General features: G+C 32.9%; 1 long non-coding RNA gene across 1 annotated transcript in view; it reads left to right on the top strand.

The window, feature by feature from the left end:
* The window catches only part of LOC107567430 (uncharacterized), a 30,503-nt gene extending 10,457 nt beyond the window's left edge, over nucleotides 1-20,046 (top strand). Inside the window, exon 3 of the long non-coding RNA XR_001606647.1 lies at nucleotides 19,700-20,046. This is a non-coding gene — a long non-coding RNA (uncharacterized lncRNA). The remainder of the gene's footprint in view (nucleotides 1-19,699) is intronic.
* Nucleotides 20,047-20,346: the final 300 nt, after the last annotated feature.

Raw genomic sequence — 20,346 nt, 5'->3', positions numbered from 1 at the left:
TATATATATATATATATATATATATATATATATATATATATATATATATATATATATATAAATGCTTTGTAAACCTACCATTGTATACTATGAATATTGTTGGATGAAAGCTATTTAATCAATTTAATTTAATCTTTTTAATTTTAATGTTAATATGAATTTTTTATTTTATAAACTAATTTTTAATTTACTTGTATTTTATTTATTTCACTGTAACTACAATATAAACTGCCAGACTATATATATATATATATATATATATATATATACACTATGAATATTGTCTTATAAAAGAGATGCAATTGAAATTTTATTTCATTACATTTTTAGTGTTAATATTAATTTAAATTTCAATAAACTAAATACATTTTAATTTAATTTTATTTTATTTTGATTACTGTAACTACATTATAAACTGGCAGACACTAATTTGGACACTCATTTTTATAATAATAATAATTATTATTATTATTTATATATAATATACTTATATACTGCTAAAATGTGAAAATAATATAAAATGTATAAATATAAAATAATAAATAAAATACAAGTACATGTGTCCAAATTATTGACCACTGGTTAAAATAAAATAAAAACACTTTTATCCAAAGCGATGAGGAATAACGTTGTTTGAAGTGTGATTTATCAATGATATTCAGCAATTCTTTCCTCCATCAAAGGCCCTTTTATTCTTTATCCTACGAGTCTAATTTGTGTCTCCTTAATTTAATCAATCATTAGGTACTTGTTTAAGTGCTGAGCTGGATTTTAGTCTGAAAGAAGTGTTGTGAATAGTGTTCGTGTGTCACTGATTGAACATTCATAGAGGTTATGAATTAACAGTCTTTATCTACTGACATGAACTGAGTGGACACGACAACGTCTGCAATTAAAGAGCTGAATTAAATCTTACATTTTCATTCCTGCCAACCTCGACCTTACAGTTCCTGAAAGATTGTCTGTCATTTCAGGATAAAAACCTTTCCTAATTTCTTCTAAAGCTGCAGAATATTCAGCCATCCCTGGACGTCTCACTCCATGTGACTCGGCGCTGCTATTCTGTCCTTAAAATGTCGAGTCAGTGTGTGACTGTAGTGTTGTGTGGTTTTGATTGGCTCATAATGTGGTCTAAAGGGCTCTTGTAAGTTAGACTTACTGAACACACTCTCTAGTGTTCATAAGAAACCAGAGCCGCTAAACAGCAGCAGCAACTGAGTCCAGTGATTTAATGCAGCCGCTCGTTCCTACTGCACACTACATTCTCACGCCCACAACGTATATGCATTCATATACGGGATGAAATATTAAACTCACTTTATTTGAATCACAGTGATCCTCCAGGAAGTGACATCATTTTGGTGGGAAAACAACAGCTTCATGGTTTGTCACTCTAAAAAAAATCCTGTTAAATAAAGTTACATAAATTAGTTTGATAATGTCAGTGCAATATATATTACACAATATAAACACACACGCACGCACACACACACACACGTGTATATATATATATATATATACACACACAAATATAATAATGAATAATATTTTTTATAATAATATTTTCATGTAAAATATTACATAAAAATATTAAATTAATAAAATATTGAATATAACTATATTTACATTTATTTATATTTCAATTAAAAAATCCAATATATTAAAATAAAATAAAATATTACACACACACTAAAATCTAATAATGAATAATGCAATATTTTAAATATTAATTTTGAAATATTAATTTTTAATATTTAATGAATATCAATTTATATAAAATATATATTTAAATTTAAAAATGAAATTTTAAAATAAAATTATATACACACATATTAAATATACAATATTACACATATATATATATATAAATAATGTTATATATACACCTTGACAGATGTAAATTATAATGCAATCTATAATTTTTTAAAATAGTAAAATTACATTCATTATCCTCTTGTATCATTAATTTCACCACATGATAAGGTAACTTACTGCCAACCATTAATAGATTTTCATGTTCAGTGTCATCAGGAGTCCATCAGAAGGTTTTTTTTTTTTTTTTTAAATGAAACGAGTCTCTTCTTGAACTAGACAAAAGCAGAGAATGAAATGCAGATGAGATATTGAAGGAGCTCTGGCTGATTAGCATAAAGGTGAAGGGTTTCCGTCGGCTGAGGTTTGGTTTAAATGCAGCATATTCCTCAACGCTGTGAGATCACGACACTTAAAACAAAGGCAGAAATGCCAGCGGGGTCTGGAGCATCTTCCTGTTCCTCCTTCAGGATTCAGCAGGACGAGTCGGGCCAGAGCTACAACAGGAAGATGCAAAATCATTCATGCAAATAAACTGATTTTAGGCCCTTTTTACTCAGGTCAGTGATTCATTATGAGTGAACAACAATAGGCTTTATAAATGACGATAAAAGAACAGAAGCCTCATTTTCAGAACAACATCCAGCAGGTGTACAAAATAATGAAATAGTTGTATAGAAGTGAGTGGAATGAAGAGCAGCAGCTAATCATAATAAACTTGGAGAACGTTATCCTTTAACATTCTTATATATACTGTATATATATATTGTCGCGGGGTGAATGAGAACACAGACTCGGTACTGGTCGAAAGAGCCCCGGAGGGTGATTTATTTGCCCACACACTGATCACACGTGCCCTTGATGACTGGTGCTCGGTGCCCGTCTCACACTGGTGCTCGTGGGGTGAAGTGCCGTGGTGCAGATCCCTCTCCCTGGGTGCCTTCAGAGTCTGTGAAATAAGGAGAACAATCGTTAATGCTGCCTGGTGCTCTGGGGTGCTCTCCCGCTGGTGTCTCTTCTCCTGGCTTTTAAGGCCAGCGGGAACGAGCTCCAGGTGCGCCACTCATCGCGCACAGGTGTTGTGCTTCTGTGATCAGTGTGGCAGCAGCGTTTCCAGGGCGATGCTAATCTGGACTCGCGATACTCGCCACAATATATATATATATATATATATTCATATTGTACATATTGCATTATGAACCCACCGAGAGCAGCCTCACCTCGGCCAGATCTGGAATTTGCCGCTAGCTCTGATGTCTCTATAGTGGTTAAACATGAGATATAATTTGTTTTGGGTAATTCTAATTGGCAGTCTTTGGTCTCATTAATCTATTATTTGTTCCAGAGCAAATAGTTTTGGCCAAGAGCAAAATCTCATCACGTTATATTTTATGTAACTATAATGTTGTATGTCAGAGCGCTTCCTTTGTACTTTTGACTGAATTGCCTAGCAACTTTTATGATGGCTGCTGTTGTTTATTCAATTTTATTATTCAATAAATAATATTTTATATAAATAATAGGATTTAATAACAGTATTTGGTATTGGGAAACAGTGTGTGTGTTTGTGATGGTGATTTTAGTGACATTATTTCTCCATTAGATGGCGACAAGAGTCAGCACTCAGACTTTTATATTGAAAGAGACTGAAACAGGGTAAACAAGGAAGTTATTTTTACTTTCAACAACAGCTTGTAAGATGCAGTTAAGAAATGCAGTCAGCAGCACTGTCATCAGAAATCACCCGTAACAGATGAAAGATAGTGCGACAAAGATATCGCTTTCCTCAGCGGACATTCATGGTTTTATTGTGAATATGAGATTGAGTTGAAGAATGAATGCTGGATCAGATGCAGATAATCACACTCACTCAGTCAATCTCTCTCATAATACTCTACTCCACATAATACACTGCTTTTAATACAGTGATACAATAAGCTTTCAATAAAGCGACTCGACGTTCCTTCATTACTAGTTCTAAAGTGATGTTTAACAGCTGATGAGCTCAGCTGTTAAACTGTCAAACAGAGATTTCAATCTGTGGCGGAAGGAAGTAGTTCTGCAGAAAAGAGGGTTTTAAAAGACACTCTGTTGTTGTTTTCGTATATACTTACACACTCGTGCCGTTGAACTGTTGAATAAACGCAATATCACACTCGTAGCCGTGCAATATGGCTGTATATCGGCACGCTGTGATTACCTACGACTGATCGCCGTGCCGATATACAGCCATATCGTACTGCTACTTGCCTGATATTGCTCACACACACACACACACACACACTTTCTTTTCTATAACATTCTTTTCTATAAAAAAACAACAATAACTTACTTTTGCATGCACTATGTTGTGGTTACTAACCAGTTTAGCTGGTCAATGCCCAATGACAAAAGGATGCATAAATAAGGACAAAAATGTAACTTTTAACTGAAGTATGACAGCTCACCCAAACTGATGATGGCAACCCTGGCATACTAAAACAGTGCACTATTAAAGCATCATCTCTGACTCGAGAGGCGTTTTTTTCTGTCAGTGCTGCACATAGAAAAGAGAAAAATAAGATTATACAAAAATGATTACTATTGCTCTTACTTACATATTATTATATGCTGCGGTTACCAGGCATTTTACCAAAATTTATGAATTCTTGATATTTCTCGTAACCTTTGACTCCAATCAATATGTTTGCCACTGTAATGTCGTTATTTTTCATTTGATATGCGCTCAGAAAATCAATTATTAAAGAAAGCCATTATTTTGCCACTAAACCCCCATGGAACATAACATTTATGATTCATGGAATACATATAATGTAATTAAGAGGTCTGAAGTGAATGTATTTGCCTTCATTTGCATTGGTGTGTGTTTAGCATTGGCAGTGACCTGTCTGTGAGCGACAGGAGGAGGACGGAGGAGTGTTTAGCGTCCAGCACAGCCCACTTTACAACGGATGTGCTGATAAATGAAAGGTCTTCACTTTATGCCTTAAAGTATAGAAAACAGAAATCCCTGTGCACTGAGATCATCTCTCAAGAACTGTACATAAAAAAATATAAAAAAATATTTTATATAAATATATATATATAATTTTTTTTTAAATCATAGAGGTCTGAAGTGAATGTATTTGCCTTCATTTGCATTGGTGTGTGTTTAGCATTGGCAGTGACCTGTCTGTGAGCGACAGGAGGAGGACGGAGGAGTGTTTAGCGTCCAGCACAGCCCACTTTACAACGGATGTGCTGATAAATGAAAGGTCTTCACTTTATGCCTTAAAGTATAGAAAACAGAAATCCCTGTGCACTGAGATCATCTCTCTGTACTGTATAAGAACTGTACATAAAAAAATATAAAAAAATATTTTATATAAATATATATATATAATTTTTTTTTAAATCATGATATATTTTTTTTAATATCATGATATTATTTTAACACATTTTATCTATTTATTTATTTATTTATTATACAATTATAAAACATATATAGACTAAAATGTCGCAATTACTTAAAAAGTAATTCCGTGGCGGTGGAAAATTGTGAGATGTAAACTCTAAAAAAAAATTTAAATTGCGAAATAAGCGACTTGCGGAAAAAGTCATAAAGCATCGTAAGATAAAAAGTTGTGAGATAAAAGCAACAATTCTATTTTTATTTAGCTTACCTCTAACTAAAAAATAAAAATAAAATTAATTACAAAACAATATAGACATTTTTTTAAAACATAATAAAAATGACAAAACAAAATTACTAAAACTTTAGAATTAAAATAAAAGTGTGAAAATGAATGCATAATAAGTGAAAACTATAATATTATCTTAATGATACTAAAATAACTCTAGTACCGAAATAAAATAAATCATAACTGAAATCAAATCAAATATAAAAACCTTTTTCAGGTATTGCCAAGAAGTGATTTTTGTTTTCTTTTAACTTACCTCAAACTAAAAATAAAAATACAACACAAAATTAATAAAAACAATTTAGACATTTAAAAAAAAAGACAAAACACCACAAGATAAAATTACTGAATAATAAATAAAATGCTAAATATTTTATTTCAGCTAGTTGCCAAAGGGAACATTTCTATTTTTAATTTAACTTGACAAGCCAAAATAGCTTAAATGTAAAAAAACAAAAACGAATAATAATTACAACACACAAAATTGCTAAATCGATAACTAAAATTAAAATGAGAATGGGAAATAGAAAAACTAAATAAAATAAAGAAATATAAAAAAATAAAGAAATAAAAACTAGTCCAGTTTACTTCATACACATTTGGATCTACATTTGCAGCGCATCCAGAAAAATGAACGGGTGTATCAAAGCACATTTTGCATCCAGTATCTCGACTGAAACCAGTTTATTTCCCGCATCCTGAACGTTCTGACCGTGACTAATGCCAGATTTGAATAATACTAGTTCCTTATTCAACACTTCATGCCATTTTGTACGCTGGTTTTATGCATAGATTGTACTAAGGAGAGTCTCAATTTACATTTTTCATGCGACATGCTGATCTGAAAGATTATTTAGAAATTAATTTCAGCTGTCACTCCTCGCTCTTTTGTCGGATGCCACAATCGTGTGATTAGCTCCCATCGCTCGCATTCGAGCATCCGGCACACAATGTAAGCCTGACTTTGGGAAATTCAACGCGTCCATGTGGAACGTGATTGATAAAGCCGGCAGAGCATGATTGAAGCTGATAGTGCTGATGCTAATGCTGTTTTAGTCTGTCATGTTAACAGCTACGACACTCACACGAGGCCAAAAGACAATGAAAACAACATTATTTTACAGCATGTAATGAGGACGTGTACGCACAAAAGCACATGTGTTTGTTATTTATCTACAGTTACTGACTGAATATATACTGATGTATATGTCATATCATTTATTTACATTTTTTACTATTATTTATATTGTTTAATTTTTATTTATAATAATTTATACTTACGCAACTTATTTTTATTTACATTATTTAGATGATTTTTATATTATTTGTCATTTTTACAAATATAATAATTTATATATTATATTATTTGTAATTTATAATTAATTTTATATTATTTGTGTTATGCATTACTTTATACTGATTACATTATTTACTTTAAATCTTTGTCTAGAAATTCAGCAGTTTTAGGCTACTAAATTGTTGGTTTGTTCAAAATTTGTGAAAAGAAATAGATGAAAGTGGATGAAACCAGAGAAATGTTGATTGTTAATTTATTTACAATTAATTATATACCAAAAAGTATTGATAACCATATTATATTAATTTAAAAATGCATAGATTTTACCCATTTTTTCCCCTGTGCCTTTATTTATTTTATTTTTTTAAATGATAATCACTGGCTTTTTACACTAAACTTAACCCTGGGCTAACGTTTTCTGTTTTAACCCATGGTTAAGGCTACTTTTGGTTGACATTTCACATTTTATGGTTATGGATTTTGCACTGATAATAATAATATAAATAATATAAATACAAATAATTGTATAAATAATAAAAAAGTATAATAAAATAATGATATCATAATACATAATTATAATAAATAATACATAATATAATAATACAATGATATAAATTACATAAATAATAAAAATAATATAAATACAAAAATAAATCAACAATAAAAAATATAATGAAAATGATAAATAATATAAAACAATTACTAATTATTTAATTAATACTAAAAATACCAAATATAATTAATACAAATATAATAAAAATACTAAATAAATAAATAACAAATAATTTAAAATAATAACTAACTATTTAAATAATGAAAATAATAAATATAATAGTATCAAATACAAAAATAAGAATAAACAATATAAAATAAATAATATGAATAAGAGTAAAAACAAAAATATATAAAATAGTATTATCTAAATAATAAAAATAAAAATAATAATAGTAACAGGTCAAATAAATAATAATAATATAAATAATATTAAACACAAATAGTTGTATAAATAAAATTATAAAGTAATACATAAAGTAATATGAATACAAAATAAATAAACAAAATAATATATAATAATAAAAAAATAAACAATATAATTATATAAAAAAAATAAAAAAAATAAACTATATATAATAATAAATAGCAATCAAAATAATACATAATTAATATAAAATTATTAATTACTTAAATCTAAATAATAAAAACAATAAATTATAATATACATTATTTTAAAATAATTATATAAATAAAATATTTTAAAAAATTCAAAATTAATAAACAATATAAAACAAGAGGAAATAACAGAAATAATATGTAACAAAATACAATTTCAAAATTTTCCAGGACATTTTTGTTTACTCTTGTATTATAAATCTAGCTCTATTCGTGTCACCACTTGTTGTCCTGAAGAAAACCCAGCTGCTTTATATGACGGGGTGTCAAACCTTCTCTCCTCTCACTTTGTATGCGGAGAGGTAATAGATGCTGTTTGAGACGCAGGACCCCGGAGACCTACTTCTGCGCCTCACCTCGCAGCTCTTCAGTACGTTTTGTTGTGTCACAGCTATTATCAAGGTTAGAAAGCGGCATCTATAACGAGACCTGCCTGCATCCTTTTCCTTCTCATCTCGCGAGAGGTGTAATCCGAACGCGTCTGGCATTTTCAGATTACCACAGGCTCCCATTTAACGCGAAGATGACAACTCTGCTTATTTACCAAGGCGACTCGCTTCCAGGTGAGCTAGCAGTCGAAACCCAAAACCGTCGCACCTTCGTCGGAAGCTGGTTTAGGAGAACACGAGCGTCTCTCTTCCGCTCAGTGCAGGATATCAGGAAGCATGCCCTGAGATTATTTCTGCTGGTTGAAACTGATAGCATGTTTGGAAAATGCCAGCCTGCGGGGTCGCGGAGAGAGGAGACGAACTCCCACGGTCGAGGAGAAAGAGAAAGAAGCTCCTGTCAGTCTGAAGAGATTATTCCTCCTTACCCTCCTCTTCCAAAACACGCTAAAGCCGCTTTACGCGAGGCCCTGGCCCTTCCCGTCGGGCCCTTCGTCGTTCTCCGGCTGAGATTGCAGCCCTGATTTTTCCCAAACAAGTTCATTAGGGGTTTTTGTCATGGCCTCGATGGGTTTCTGGTATCGACGCTCTTGCAGATTAAGTTTCTCCGCCGTATAAAGATGTGATTGTTCCCTGTCGAACCAGAGCTCGCGCTGCCAGGATGAGATCTGTCAGCAACAAACGTGCGGGTTCTGGTCCAGTTGTAGTTTGAACACTGATGTTAACCTTTCTGCGTCAATTAAAAAAAGTTACACATAGGTCCATAGTGGACAAAAATGTCCATGTCAAAAAACTGTCATAAAAGTTTGAAGCATGGGAGCACAGAGTTAAGTTTGGTCTCATTTTAAAGAAGACCCATGGCAGATTATTGTTGAAGTAAAAAAAGTTTAAAAAGTGAAACAAAAAAAAAAGTTCTAGATGTTTAGGTTTATGAAAATGATTTATGAACGATGTTTTATATAAAATATATATTTTATGAAACATGCTGAACTCTATACTTGCTAGAAAATCAAAGCCATACATCTAAACAAGTTGTATTCCAAATGTGAGGTTGATATCTCAAAAAATGAGCTTTCAGTAAGATGTTGTTTGGGCGCAGTACCGCATTTTCCCCATTAGATGTCAGCAAAACTCCGCTGGTGCACACAGTGGTTGGATTTGTGAGTTTTTTTCTCTCAAATATTACAAGAACACACACGCACAATTTTTTTTAATGACACACATACAAACCACACTCTGACATCCACACCAACACACTCACACAATTATAGCTGCATTATTTATCCAATTGGCTCTATAATATCCAGAAGCAGAAAACGGAAATAAAGCGAGTATTTGCTTTATAGGTCAAACCTGAAAAAATGGCACCATCTGGTAAAAAATGTCATTTTAAAGCCTTGCCAATAGAATGAAAGCCTATCAACAAAAATTGCATAATTTTACAGTTAAATGGCACTGCGATTAAAAATAGCAGTTTCAATGGGGACATTTTTGTCCTTAAGGTCCTGAGAGGAACAATTTTTTGTACCTAGTGCAAAACTAGTAAAATAGTAAAATAAAAAAAGTAAAATTCCAATAAAAATACACACCTGTGCCAAAATGTATGCAGTTGGCAATAACACAGGCAAAATTATCAAAAAAATAAAAAGGACAAAAATGTCCAAAAGGTCGCACAAGGGTTAACATGTCAATTCAATAATAACACATGATTGAGATGGTTGAGCATATATTCTGAGACGAATAAAGTTCATTCGGTCATTCACTCACCCTCATGCGGCGCCAAATTCACATGCTAATCCATTTTCTGTGAAACAAAAAAACTAAATAATGCTAAATAATTCATGAAAAATAAAAATTATATAGAATAATACATTAATAAATTATTTAAAAAATAAAAATACAAACAATATTATAAACAAAATAAAATAATATAACAAATATCTAAATAATATAATTGATCATAATGAAATATTTAATAATAATAATATAACACAAATAAAAATTATAAACAATATAACAAAATAATAACAAATAATATAACATAATAAATAAATATCTGAATATTTAAATATAATGAAAAATAATAAATATAATAATACAGGAGAAATAAAAATATAAATTACATAGAAAAATAAATAATTATCAAAAACATTTAAAACACAAAAATATAAATACAAATAATAATATAAACAAAAATATAATAAATAAATATCTAAATAATAAAATAATAATAAATAACAATATATTGAATGATAATATAAAAATAAATAGTATAAACAAAATAATAACAAATACATATAGGAATAATTTAAATAGTAATGAAAATAAATAATAATATAAATATTAAAAACAACAGTAAAATAAAATAAAAATGACAAATGATTTAAACAATGATAGATCAAAAATAATAAGTATATCAATTATATAAAACATATAAATAATAAAATACATTAATATAAAATAATAATTATGAACTTTTCCTTTAAGATGAAATGTACTTTTATGAATAGAACAGGTTTCTATTGGAAACTTTTTATTTTCTCATGCTTTGTGATATAATAACAACAACAATAATAATAATAATAATAATAAAACCTATTCAGCCTGCCTTTCAAATGGAAAATAACTGGATATAAGGTGTTTGTTCCCAGGCTTTGTGATCTGCAGAAACGCTCCGATTCTGATATGTATTCCATACAGAAGTCCGTACGGAAATCCGCATTATTCTCCACAATTCCTCCCAGATTTGATTATGATAAAGTTCTATTAGCGTGTAGCGGTAAATAGAGAATCCATTTCACGTTCTATTGAGAGTGGAGAATTGACAGCAAGAGTGAAAATGAAAACCTGAGCAAACATCAGGCGTCGAATTATTGAAGCACATAATCAGCCAATGGAAAGCTGTGAAACTCTGGCTCACCTTAACAGGGATTCCTCTGCTAATAAGAGTCTGAATCCTGGCTTAATGACTCTCAGCCAGACCAAATCTCATTGCTTTAAGCTCAGGATAATTACTCGGAGAAACTGGGAACAAAATGGGGTTATCCTGAACATGCTTAATGTGGATTTATTTTCATTTGCAGCTGTAAATATGGCTTTAAAGCCACATGATCTGACTGCAGTATGTTTAATGGTGTTTGCATTACTATTATCCACTAAAGGAGCAAAAATGCTGATGAAATCATCTTGCACTCATGGGCATATACACATATTTTGGCTTATAAAAATGTATTTTTAAAAATATAATTAATTAAAATTTTTTTGTAAAGCCTTTCTAAATATTGTTCTATATTATCATGCAATTACTAACTATATATATATATATATTATGAAGACTTCAGATGCAAAAACCTCTAAGTCCATCTGAGATTTGTTCTTTTAAATGAGCATTTTAATCAGGCTCCTATATTTAGGTTCAGTAATTTCACTTTAATGGCAAAGAAAGGGTTATCGGATGCATTATTTAAAAAAATGTCCAATGTTATTTTCATAGGAGCCTGATAAAAATGCTCATTTAAAAGAAAAATCTCAGATGGACTCAGAAGGTTTTTGCATATACTGTATATACACTACCGGTCAAAAGTCTTGTAATGTGTTTTAAAGAAGTCTCTTCTGCTCATCAAGGCTGTGTTTATTTAGTCAAAAATACAGAAAAAAAACTGTAATCTTGCAAAATGTTATTTCAATATAAATTAATGGTTTCTATTTGAATATACTTTAAAATGTAATTTATTTCTGTGATCAAAGCTGTATTTTCAGCATCATTACTCCAGTATAAAGTGTCACATGATCTTCAGAAATCAGTATAATATGCTGATTTATTATTAGAATTATCAGTTGTGCTGCCAAATATTTTTTTGGAAACTGCGATACTTTTTTCAGGATTCTTTGATGAATAAAAAGTTCAAAAGAACAGCATTTATTCAAAATATTAATATTTTCTAACAATATAAATCTTTGCCATCACTTCTTATCAACTTAACACATCCTCGCTGAATAAAAGTTTTAATTTCTTTCAAAAAAAGAAAGAATAAAAATGTACTGACCCCAAACGTTTGAACTGTAGTGTATATTGTTAGAAAAGATTTCTATTTTAAATAAATGCTCTTCTTTTAAACGTTTTATTCATCAAAGAATCCTGAAAAAAGTATCACAGTTTCCAAAAAAATATGAAGCAGCAACAGTTTCCAGCACTGATAATAAATCAGCATATTATTATGATTTCTGAAGATCATGTGACACTGAAGACTGCAGTAATGATGCTGAAAATACAGCTGCGCATCACAGAAATAAATTACATTTTAATGTATATTAAAATAGAAAAACATTATTTTACATCATAATAATATTTCACAATATTACATTTTTTCCTGTATTTTTGATCAAATAAATGCAGCCTTGATGAGCAGAAGAAACTCCTTTAAAAACATTAAAAATAGTTCTGATCCCAAACTTTTAAACGGTAGTGTACATATATATGTGTGTGTATATATATATATATATACTCATGTAAATATGTGTAAACATATGTATATATAATATTTTAGTTATCCATTAGTAAAATATATATAATAAAAATAATAATTTACATAAGCAATACTAAAAATAGCACATAATAGTAAAAAACAACAAAATAAATACTTTAAATAAAATATATAAAATAAGAATTAATAAATAATAATTAAATAGGCCACAAAAGAATAAAAACACAAAATAAACAATAACAATATTGATAACAGATAATATAACAATAAGAGGACTGTCCTATAGTCTGTCCTGAACGGCTCCCTCACCTCTCTTTCTAAACGAGTTCCCAGCTCACACACAGTAAAGCACACACTGAAGCCCTTCGCGAGAGCTGTTTGGATTGTGATAAAGGATGTTGTTTATGCTTTTATAAGCATCTCTCACCCGGACCTTGATCTACCTGTGCTGCCGGCGCTGAAGAGATCAAACTCTCTTTCACAGCTTCAGGAAAACGACGCGGTCTGATCTGCTCTGATACTTCCATGCCTGTCAAACCACTGCGCTTAAAACCACGCTTACTCTTCCCCTTCACTTCAATCCGTCTGTATTTTTAGTTTATAGCACTTAAAGCACAGCACGTGACATATATGTAGTGTTAAAAACGCATTCTCAGGTCTGACACTCAAGCAGAGGTGATTAAATGCGTGTCTGCGGTGAACACTGACAGGATTCACACTGTTTGTGTGGATGTTTAAAGCACAAAATGACTGATTGCTGCTAATGGGTGTGTGTCACCAAAACCGGGCCACGGCACAAGCCAAAATCAAAAGGCAAAAATAAGACATTCGGAGCATTTCTGTGACACATTCATCACAGTTAAACACATTTTCCACCAAAATGCTTATTAATTTAATATATGTAAACATTTTGTTTTATTTATCATTACTGTAATACAATAGACTCTTACTTTATAAAAAATGTGCTGCATTTACAGTATGATTACAGAATTAAATTTAATCTGCTGATTGGAAGAGTGAAGTATTTATTTTATTATTTTATTATACTTTATTTCACATTAATTAATTTTTATTTTACTTTTTTTTAATAAAAATATCCTGTATTAAAAAAAATGACTGAAGTAAAATGTTGAATTTCATGGAGCTGTTGACTGGAACATGACTTACAATTTAAAGGTGTAGTGTGTATTTTAATTTATATTATATTATTTTATTAATTTATTTTACTTTTTTTATTATTTTATTTTACTTCATTTATTTATTTTATTTAATAAAATGTGCTGTATTTAAAATGTTGACTTTCATGGAGCTGCTGACTGGAACATTATTTACAATTTAAAGGTAAAGTGTATATTTTATTTTATTATTTTACTTTATTTTATTTTACATTACTTTTATTTTGTTTTATTTTAATTCATTTTACTTATTTAATTATATTTTATTTTACTTTATTTATTTAATTAAATGTGTTGTATGATTACAGAAGCAAAATATTCACTGGTACATGATTTACAAGTGTATATTTTATTTTATTTTGCATTTTATTTTTATTATTTTACATTATTTTTATTTTGTTATATTTTACGTCATTTTACTTATTTATTTTTTGTTGTATTTTACCTAATTTTACTTTATTTATTTAATAAAATGTGCTGTATTTAAAGTACGATTACAGAATTGAAATATTGACTGACACATGATTTACAAGTGTATATTGTCACGTTGTGTCAGGCAGGGAAACGCAGGAGGCTCGGAGAATCTTTGCAATAAGGAACTTTTAATAGAAAACTGAGGAAACGTGGAGAGTACACACACTAAAGATAACTGAGACCGGACACCGAATGAACGTTGGAGACCAGCTTATAAAGGAGCACAAATGATAAGACTAAATTAACACGGCTGGAGACAAATTAACATAATCAGAACAGGAAGATCCAAATATGGGCAAAGGCAAACACGATAGAATACTAGAGAAAAAAGGCACCTGGGACCCATAGGAAACTAAACAAAACACAAGACACAGGACATTAATGTAACATAACGCCCCCTTCTGGAAAGTGTGTCCTCGCGCCACATAACATGAACTGGGTGGGAGGGTGGGCACCTTGGAGGTCCCTCAGGAACGACCACTACGGAACAGGGATGCCTCCAAGGCGGTACCAGTTTGGGGCGCCATGGCCGAGAAGGCAGACTGGGAAACCATGGCGGAGCAGACAGTTCAGGAGGCCATGGCGGAGCAGGGAACTCAGGGGGCCATGGTGGATCAGACAGTTGAGGAGGCCATGGCGGAGCAGGGACCCCAGGGGGCCATGGTGGATGAGACAGTTCAGGAGGCCATGGCGGAGCAGGGAACTCAGGGGGCCATGGTGGATCAGACAGTTCAGGAGGCCATGGCGGAGCAGGGAACTCAGGGGGCCATGGCGGATCAGACAGTTCAGTAGGCCATGGCGGAGCAGGGAACTCAGGGGGCCATGGTGGAGCAGACAGTTCAGGGGAACCATGGCGGAGCAGGGAACTCAGGGGGCCATGGCGGATCAGACATTTTGGGGAGCCATGGCGGAGCGGCCTCTGTGGCCTTGGCCTCGGCCTCGGCACTCGGCCTGGCCTCTTCGGCCGGAGCCCTATAACCCCCCCCAATAAAATACTTGGGGAAAATATCAACCCCTAAGGCCCTCCGTGGGCCTGACTCGGGAACTATGGCCCTCCCTGGACTTGACTCGGAGACTGGAGCCCTCCTTGGGCTGGACGTGGGAACTGGAGCCCTCCTTGGGCTGGATGTGGGAACTGGAGCCCTCTCTGGGCTAAACTCGGGGACAGGAGCCCTCTCTGGGCTAAACTCGGGGAATGGAACCCTCTCTGGGCTAAACTCGGGGACTGAAACCCTCTCTGGGCTAAACTCGGGGACTGGAGCCCTCTCTGGGCTAAACTCGGGGACTGGAGCCCACGACTGGCACGGCCGGTGGGCTTGACTGAGGAGCAGCCGGCGGACGTGAACATGGAACGGCCGGCGAGCTTGAGAATGCCACGGCTGGCGGACTTGACGGGACTTGTCTGGGAGGTCCACGGGGCAATGGTAATTGGCCCCGTGCCAGAACAGAGAGTTGATGGTGGCGTCATCTAATGCCGTCGCTGAACTCCCAGGCATACTCGACGAAGGGGAGATCACTATGGGCTAGGGCAATGAAACGAGCGGCGATTTCCATGATCGTGGGGGGGGGGGGGGGGGGGGGGGGGGGGTGGAACGGAAAACCAAAACACTTTCGAAAAACCGAAAACAAAAAACGAGGAGAAGGGACGCCGCTTACTGTTATCGGTCCGGTCTTTTGTCACGGTGTGTCAGGCAGGGAAACGCAGGAGGCTCGGAGAATCTTTGCAATAAGGAACTTTTAATAGAAAACTGAGGAAACGTGGAGAGTACACACACTAAAGATAACTGAGACCGGACACCGAATGAACGTTGGAGACCAGCTTATAAAGGAGCACAAATGATAAGACTAAATTAACACGGCTGGAGACAAATCAACATAATCAGAACAGGAACAGGAAGATCCAAATATGGGCAAAGGAAACACAAGGGAAAACTAGAGCAAAAAGGCAGCTGGGACCCATAGGAAACTAAACAAAACACAAGACACAGGACATTAACGTAACAATCCGTGTATCATTCGATCATTCGTTTTTTGATTTAAAATTGAAAGTAGAAAAATTTGAAAACGGCTCCTTTTTCGTCTTTTTCCCAAAAATTTAAAAAAGAGAATTCAGCTTAAATTTTATTTTTTTCGCTCAGGGGTAGAAAAATGAATAAACAGCTTGAATATTTGATTTCTACATGTGGGCGGGAATTAAACACCCCTTTCTGCTGATTGGTCAGCCAAAGATCAGACCGTCTCACCATCAGTTCAAACCAATTACCATCAGTTCTTCCGCAGTATCACGCTGCACACAGCAGAATAATAGTCCTCCACTGCTGCAGTTGTATGGATTAATTACCCATTTTATTGCAACTACATTTCCTATTTTTCTCATCAAACAGACTAATGAATAGCTCGACACAACTCGTACTGGGGCAGAGTCTAGACAGGTCTTTCTTCTGTGTAGACCAGCAGTTCTTAAAGTGATAGGGGGTCCGCGAAATAATGTGCTATAGCCTAAAGTATTTCCAGACTGCAAAGTTTTAAATATGACTGCTGCTTATTTCCTGTGCACTTCTGCGCTTGACTGTAGTCGCGTCTGTCTGCTTATTGAGTTTATTTAACCCATCGCAATTTATTGGAACTGTGTGAACTAGAGTCACTACTCACCTTAATGTTGTTCTAAAGGCTGATTACTTAATAACACAAAAATGTCCTGCTCGCACTGGCCAATTTAATGGCAGAGAATGGTGACTTTAGATTAAGTTTTTTGTATTTAAGCGGATGCATATCTGTCGTAAAATAATCATATGTATCTCGTGGCGTATATTCCAAGCATTCTGAAGGTATACTGAGGGTTTGGTGAGAAACAAACCGAAATGGCAAGTTATTATATTTTATGAAAATCTTGTGTTGCAGTGCGAGTGCGCAGTAGCTCACGCCGCGCACAAGTGCATCTCCTTTTGAGATATCAATTATAATCAATTTTAATAAAACACAAGACTACATTATATAACTCTAACAGTAGGCTATTTAATATCTGTTGTTCTCTGGTTGTCAGTCAAAATGACAGTTCTTGCATGAGCATTATAGACCTATATATACCCAAGCAAATTTATTATTCCTTCCTTTTTGTCTTAGTGTTTAAAATATTTATTTTGAAACAAATTAGTTAATTAATTAATTAATTAAACAAACAGACTTACTGGGTGAGCAGGGTAGGCTATGACAGCTGTCATATCATACCCTGCCATGCCCAGCTGATGCAAATAATAGAATTTATATCTACACAGAAGAAAGCCCTGTGTAGACTCTGCCCTATGGAGGACGAAACCTGCAAAAACAATAAGTAAATAAATACACAATAAATAAATAAATAAATAAATGTGTGCATAAATACATGTATTCTTGTTTAAATACATAAATAAATAATTATATATGTGATAAAAGTAGGCAAATAAATAATAAAAAAATTTATTGAAAAATTAAAATAAATAGAAATAAATTGGTGGGCAAATGGAAAATGTTTAAGGAAATGCTAAACTCATCCTAACTATTTTCCTTTGATCACTCATTTATTTCTGAATGTAGTTCCACTTTTTTTTCCCCTCTGTGCAACATGCTAATGAGAGAGTGTCAATTATAGTAGGCGGATCGTGTGTGACTGCTTGAGTGTTTGCCTGCGCATGCGTATTAACTTCATCAGTCAAGGTGACTGATTATTATCTTACACTTTTTCATAGGGTTAGTTTTGTAGTTATAATCATGAGAGAGCTAAATCATAAAATATTTTAAAAGTGGCCAATGTAAAATATTAATGCTTACATAGATCTTAATTGCAATACTGAACCGTTATTTGCTTAATAAACATACTTTTTGTCATTTATTTATTTATTTATTTTTGTATTTATTTATTTATTGTTTTTGCAGGTTTTGTCCTCCATACTGCCCAGGTATGAGTTGTGTCAAGCTATTCATTAGCCTGTTTGTTTGATGAAAAAAGATGAAATGTAGTTGCAATAAATGCGTTAAGAATCCAGACAACTGCAGCAGTGGAGGACTATTATTCTGCTGCGTGATACTGCAGAAGAACTGATGAAGGCACGGTTTGATCTTCGGCTGACCAATCAACAGAAAGGCGCGTTTAATTCCCTCCCACGTGTAGAAATCGAATATTCAAGCTGTTTATTTATTTTTCTACCCCTGAGCGAAAAAAGAAAATTTAAGCTGAATTCTCGTTTTTCGTTTTTTGGAAAAAAACGAAAAAGGAGCCGTTTTCTCATTTTTCCACTTTCAATATTAAATCAAAAAACGAATGATCGAATGATACACGGATTGGATTCGTAACGTATATTTTATTTTATTTAATTTTATTATACATTATTTTAATTTTGTTTTATTTTACTTAATTTTACTTATTTATTTTTTTGTTTTATTTTACTTAATTTTACTTATTTATTTTTTTGTTTTATTTTACTTAATTGGAACATGGAACGTGATTTACAATTTAAACGTGAAGTGTGTATTTTACTTTATTTCATTTTTATTAATTTTTCTTTATTTGATCTTATTATATTAATTTATTTTAATTTTTATTTCAATACTGAAAATATTACACACTTCACCATTAAAACAGTCTGACTGTTCCTATAATGCTAATCAGAGGCATAATGACGATTGATTTCTGTATGACTTGATGCTAAAGTTCCCAGTCGCTGACCACTCATCTTGTACTCATTGATTAAACTATTTCCAGCTGTGTGGAGAATTATTGATCACGACATTTTTGTGAGACCATTCACAGCAGGATGTTTGAAAGTCACTGGAGAACACGATTACAGCAACTTAGAAAGATGACATGGTCTTAAATGCTGATTATGAATCAGATCAGTATTTGCAATGGAAATGTCACAGCGCTAAATAACATAAAATATTATTTTATAAAAGACTGAGTTATAAGTCCATCAGTATTACACATTGTGCTTTGATGTAAAACACAAAAGCAGGGTCACTAGTGCTCTTTAACTAGCTCTGGATGGCAAGAATAGATGCATATTGATGTAAGGAATGAAGGGAAAGTTGAAGAAAGTGTAATGTATTTTGATTGGTATGTACAGATGCACTGCCAATGTAATATTACACTGCAAAAATTATTTTATTACTGTGTGCATATCAAAACTCTGCACTTGTTTCTCTCCGTCCCGCGTCTGCCCACCTGATCTCTGGCCTCCTCTGGAAGGGGCATGCAGAGGTGCCAATTAGATCCATTTGTGGCAGCATTTGTTGGAGGTCCGTAAGGAGCCATGCGGGTCGATGGCCGTCCGGTCAGTGGCTGAGGTGAAGAACGGCACCAAATGGAGCACAGCGGGGAGAGTTCTTCACCTACGCTGGTGTCAAACGCCCCCTTACTGCCAATAAGAGGAAGATGAGAGGCCAAAATCACCAACACTCCCTGATGAATAAATAATAAATTAGTGAGAGATCCAAAAACGTCCACCAGTGGATGCCAACCTAGTTTACAAACTATCTCACAATAACAGACTCTGCTTCACGAGAGAGAATACAAATTGAAGATATCCGAGATATTTATTCTTCTATATATATTAAACAATAATAAATAAATAATCATTACACTACCACGATTAAAAATATAATACGCAGCATACATATTTTAACAATAAAATGCATTTTTTAAATGCATTATATTGTTTTGGGCTATCACTAACTGTTTAACAGCGTAATGCTTAATGGATATAATCCAATATATACATTAAATAATAAATAAATAATCATACACTACCACAACAATACAATATCCAACATAAATATGTAACAATAAAATATTTTTAATGCATTACATTGTCTCTAATGGTTTAATGTCTTAAA

This window comes from Sinocyclocheilus grahami, unplaced genomic scaffold (assembly GCF_001515645.1).
Source record: "Sinocyclocheilus grahami isolate Dianchi unplaced genomic scaffold, SAMN03320097.WGS_v1.1 scaffold1158.1, whole genome shotgun sequence".
NCBI classification, from domain to species: domain Eukaryota; kingdom Metazoa; phylum Chordata; class Actinopteri; order Cypriniformes; family Cyprinidae; genus Sinocyclocheilus; species Sinocyclocheilus grahami.
This window is presented reverse-complemented; position numbering and strand designations above follow the sequence as displayed.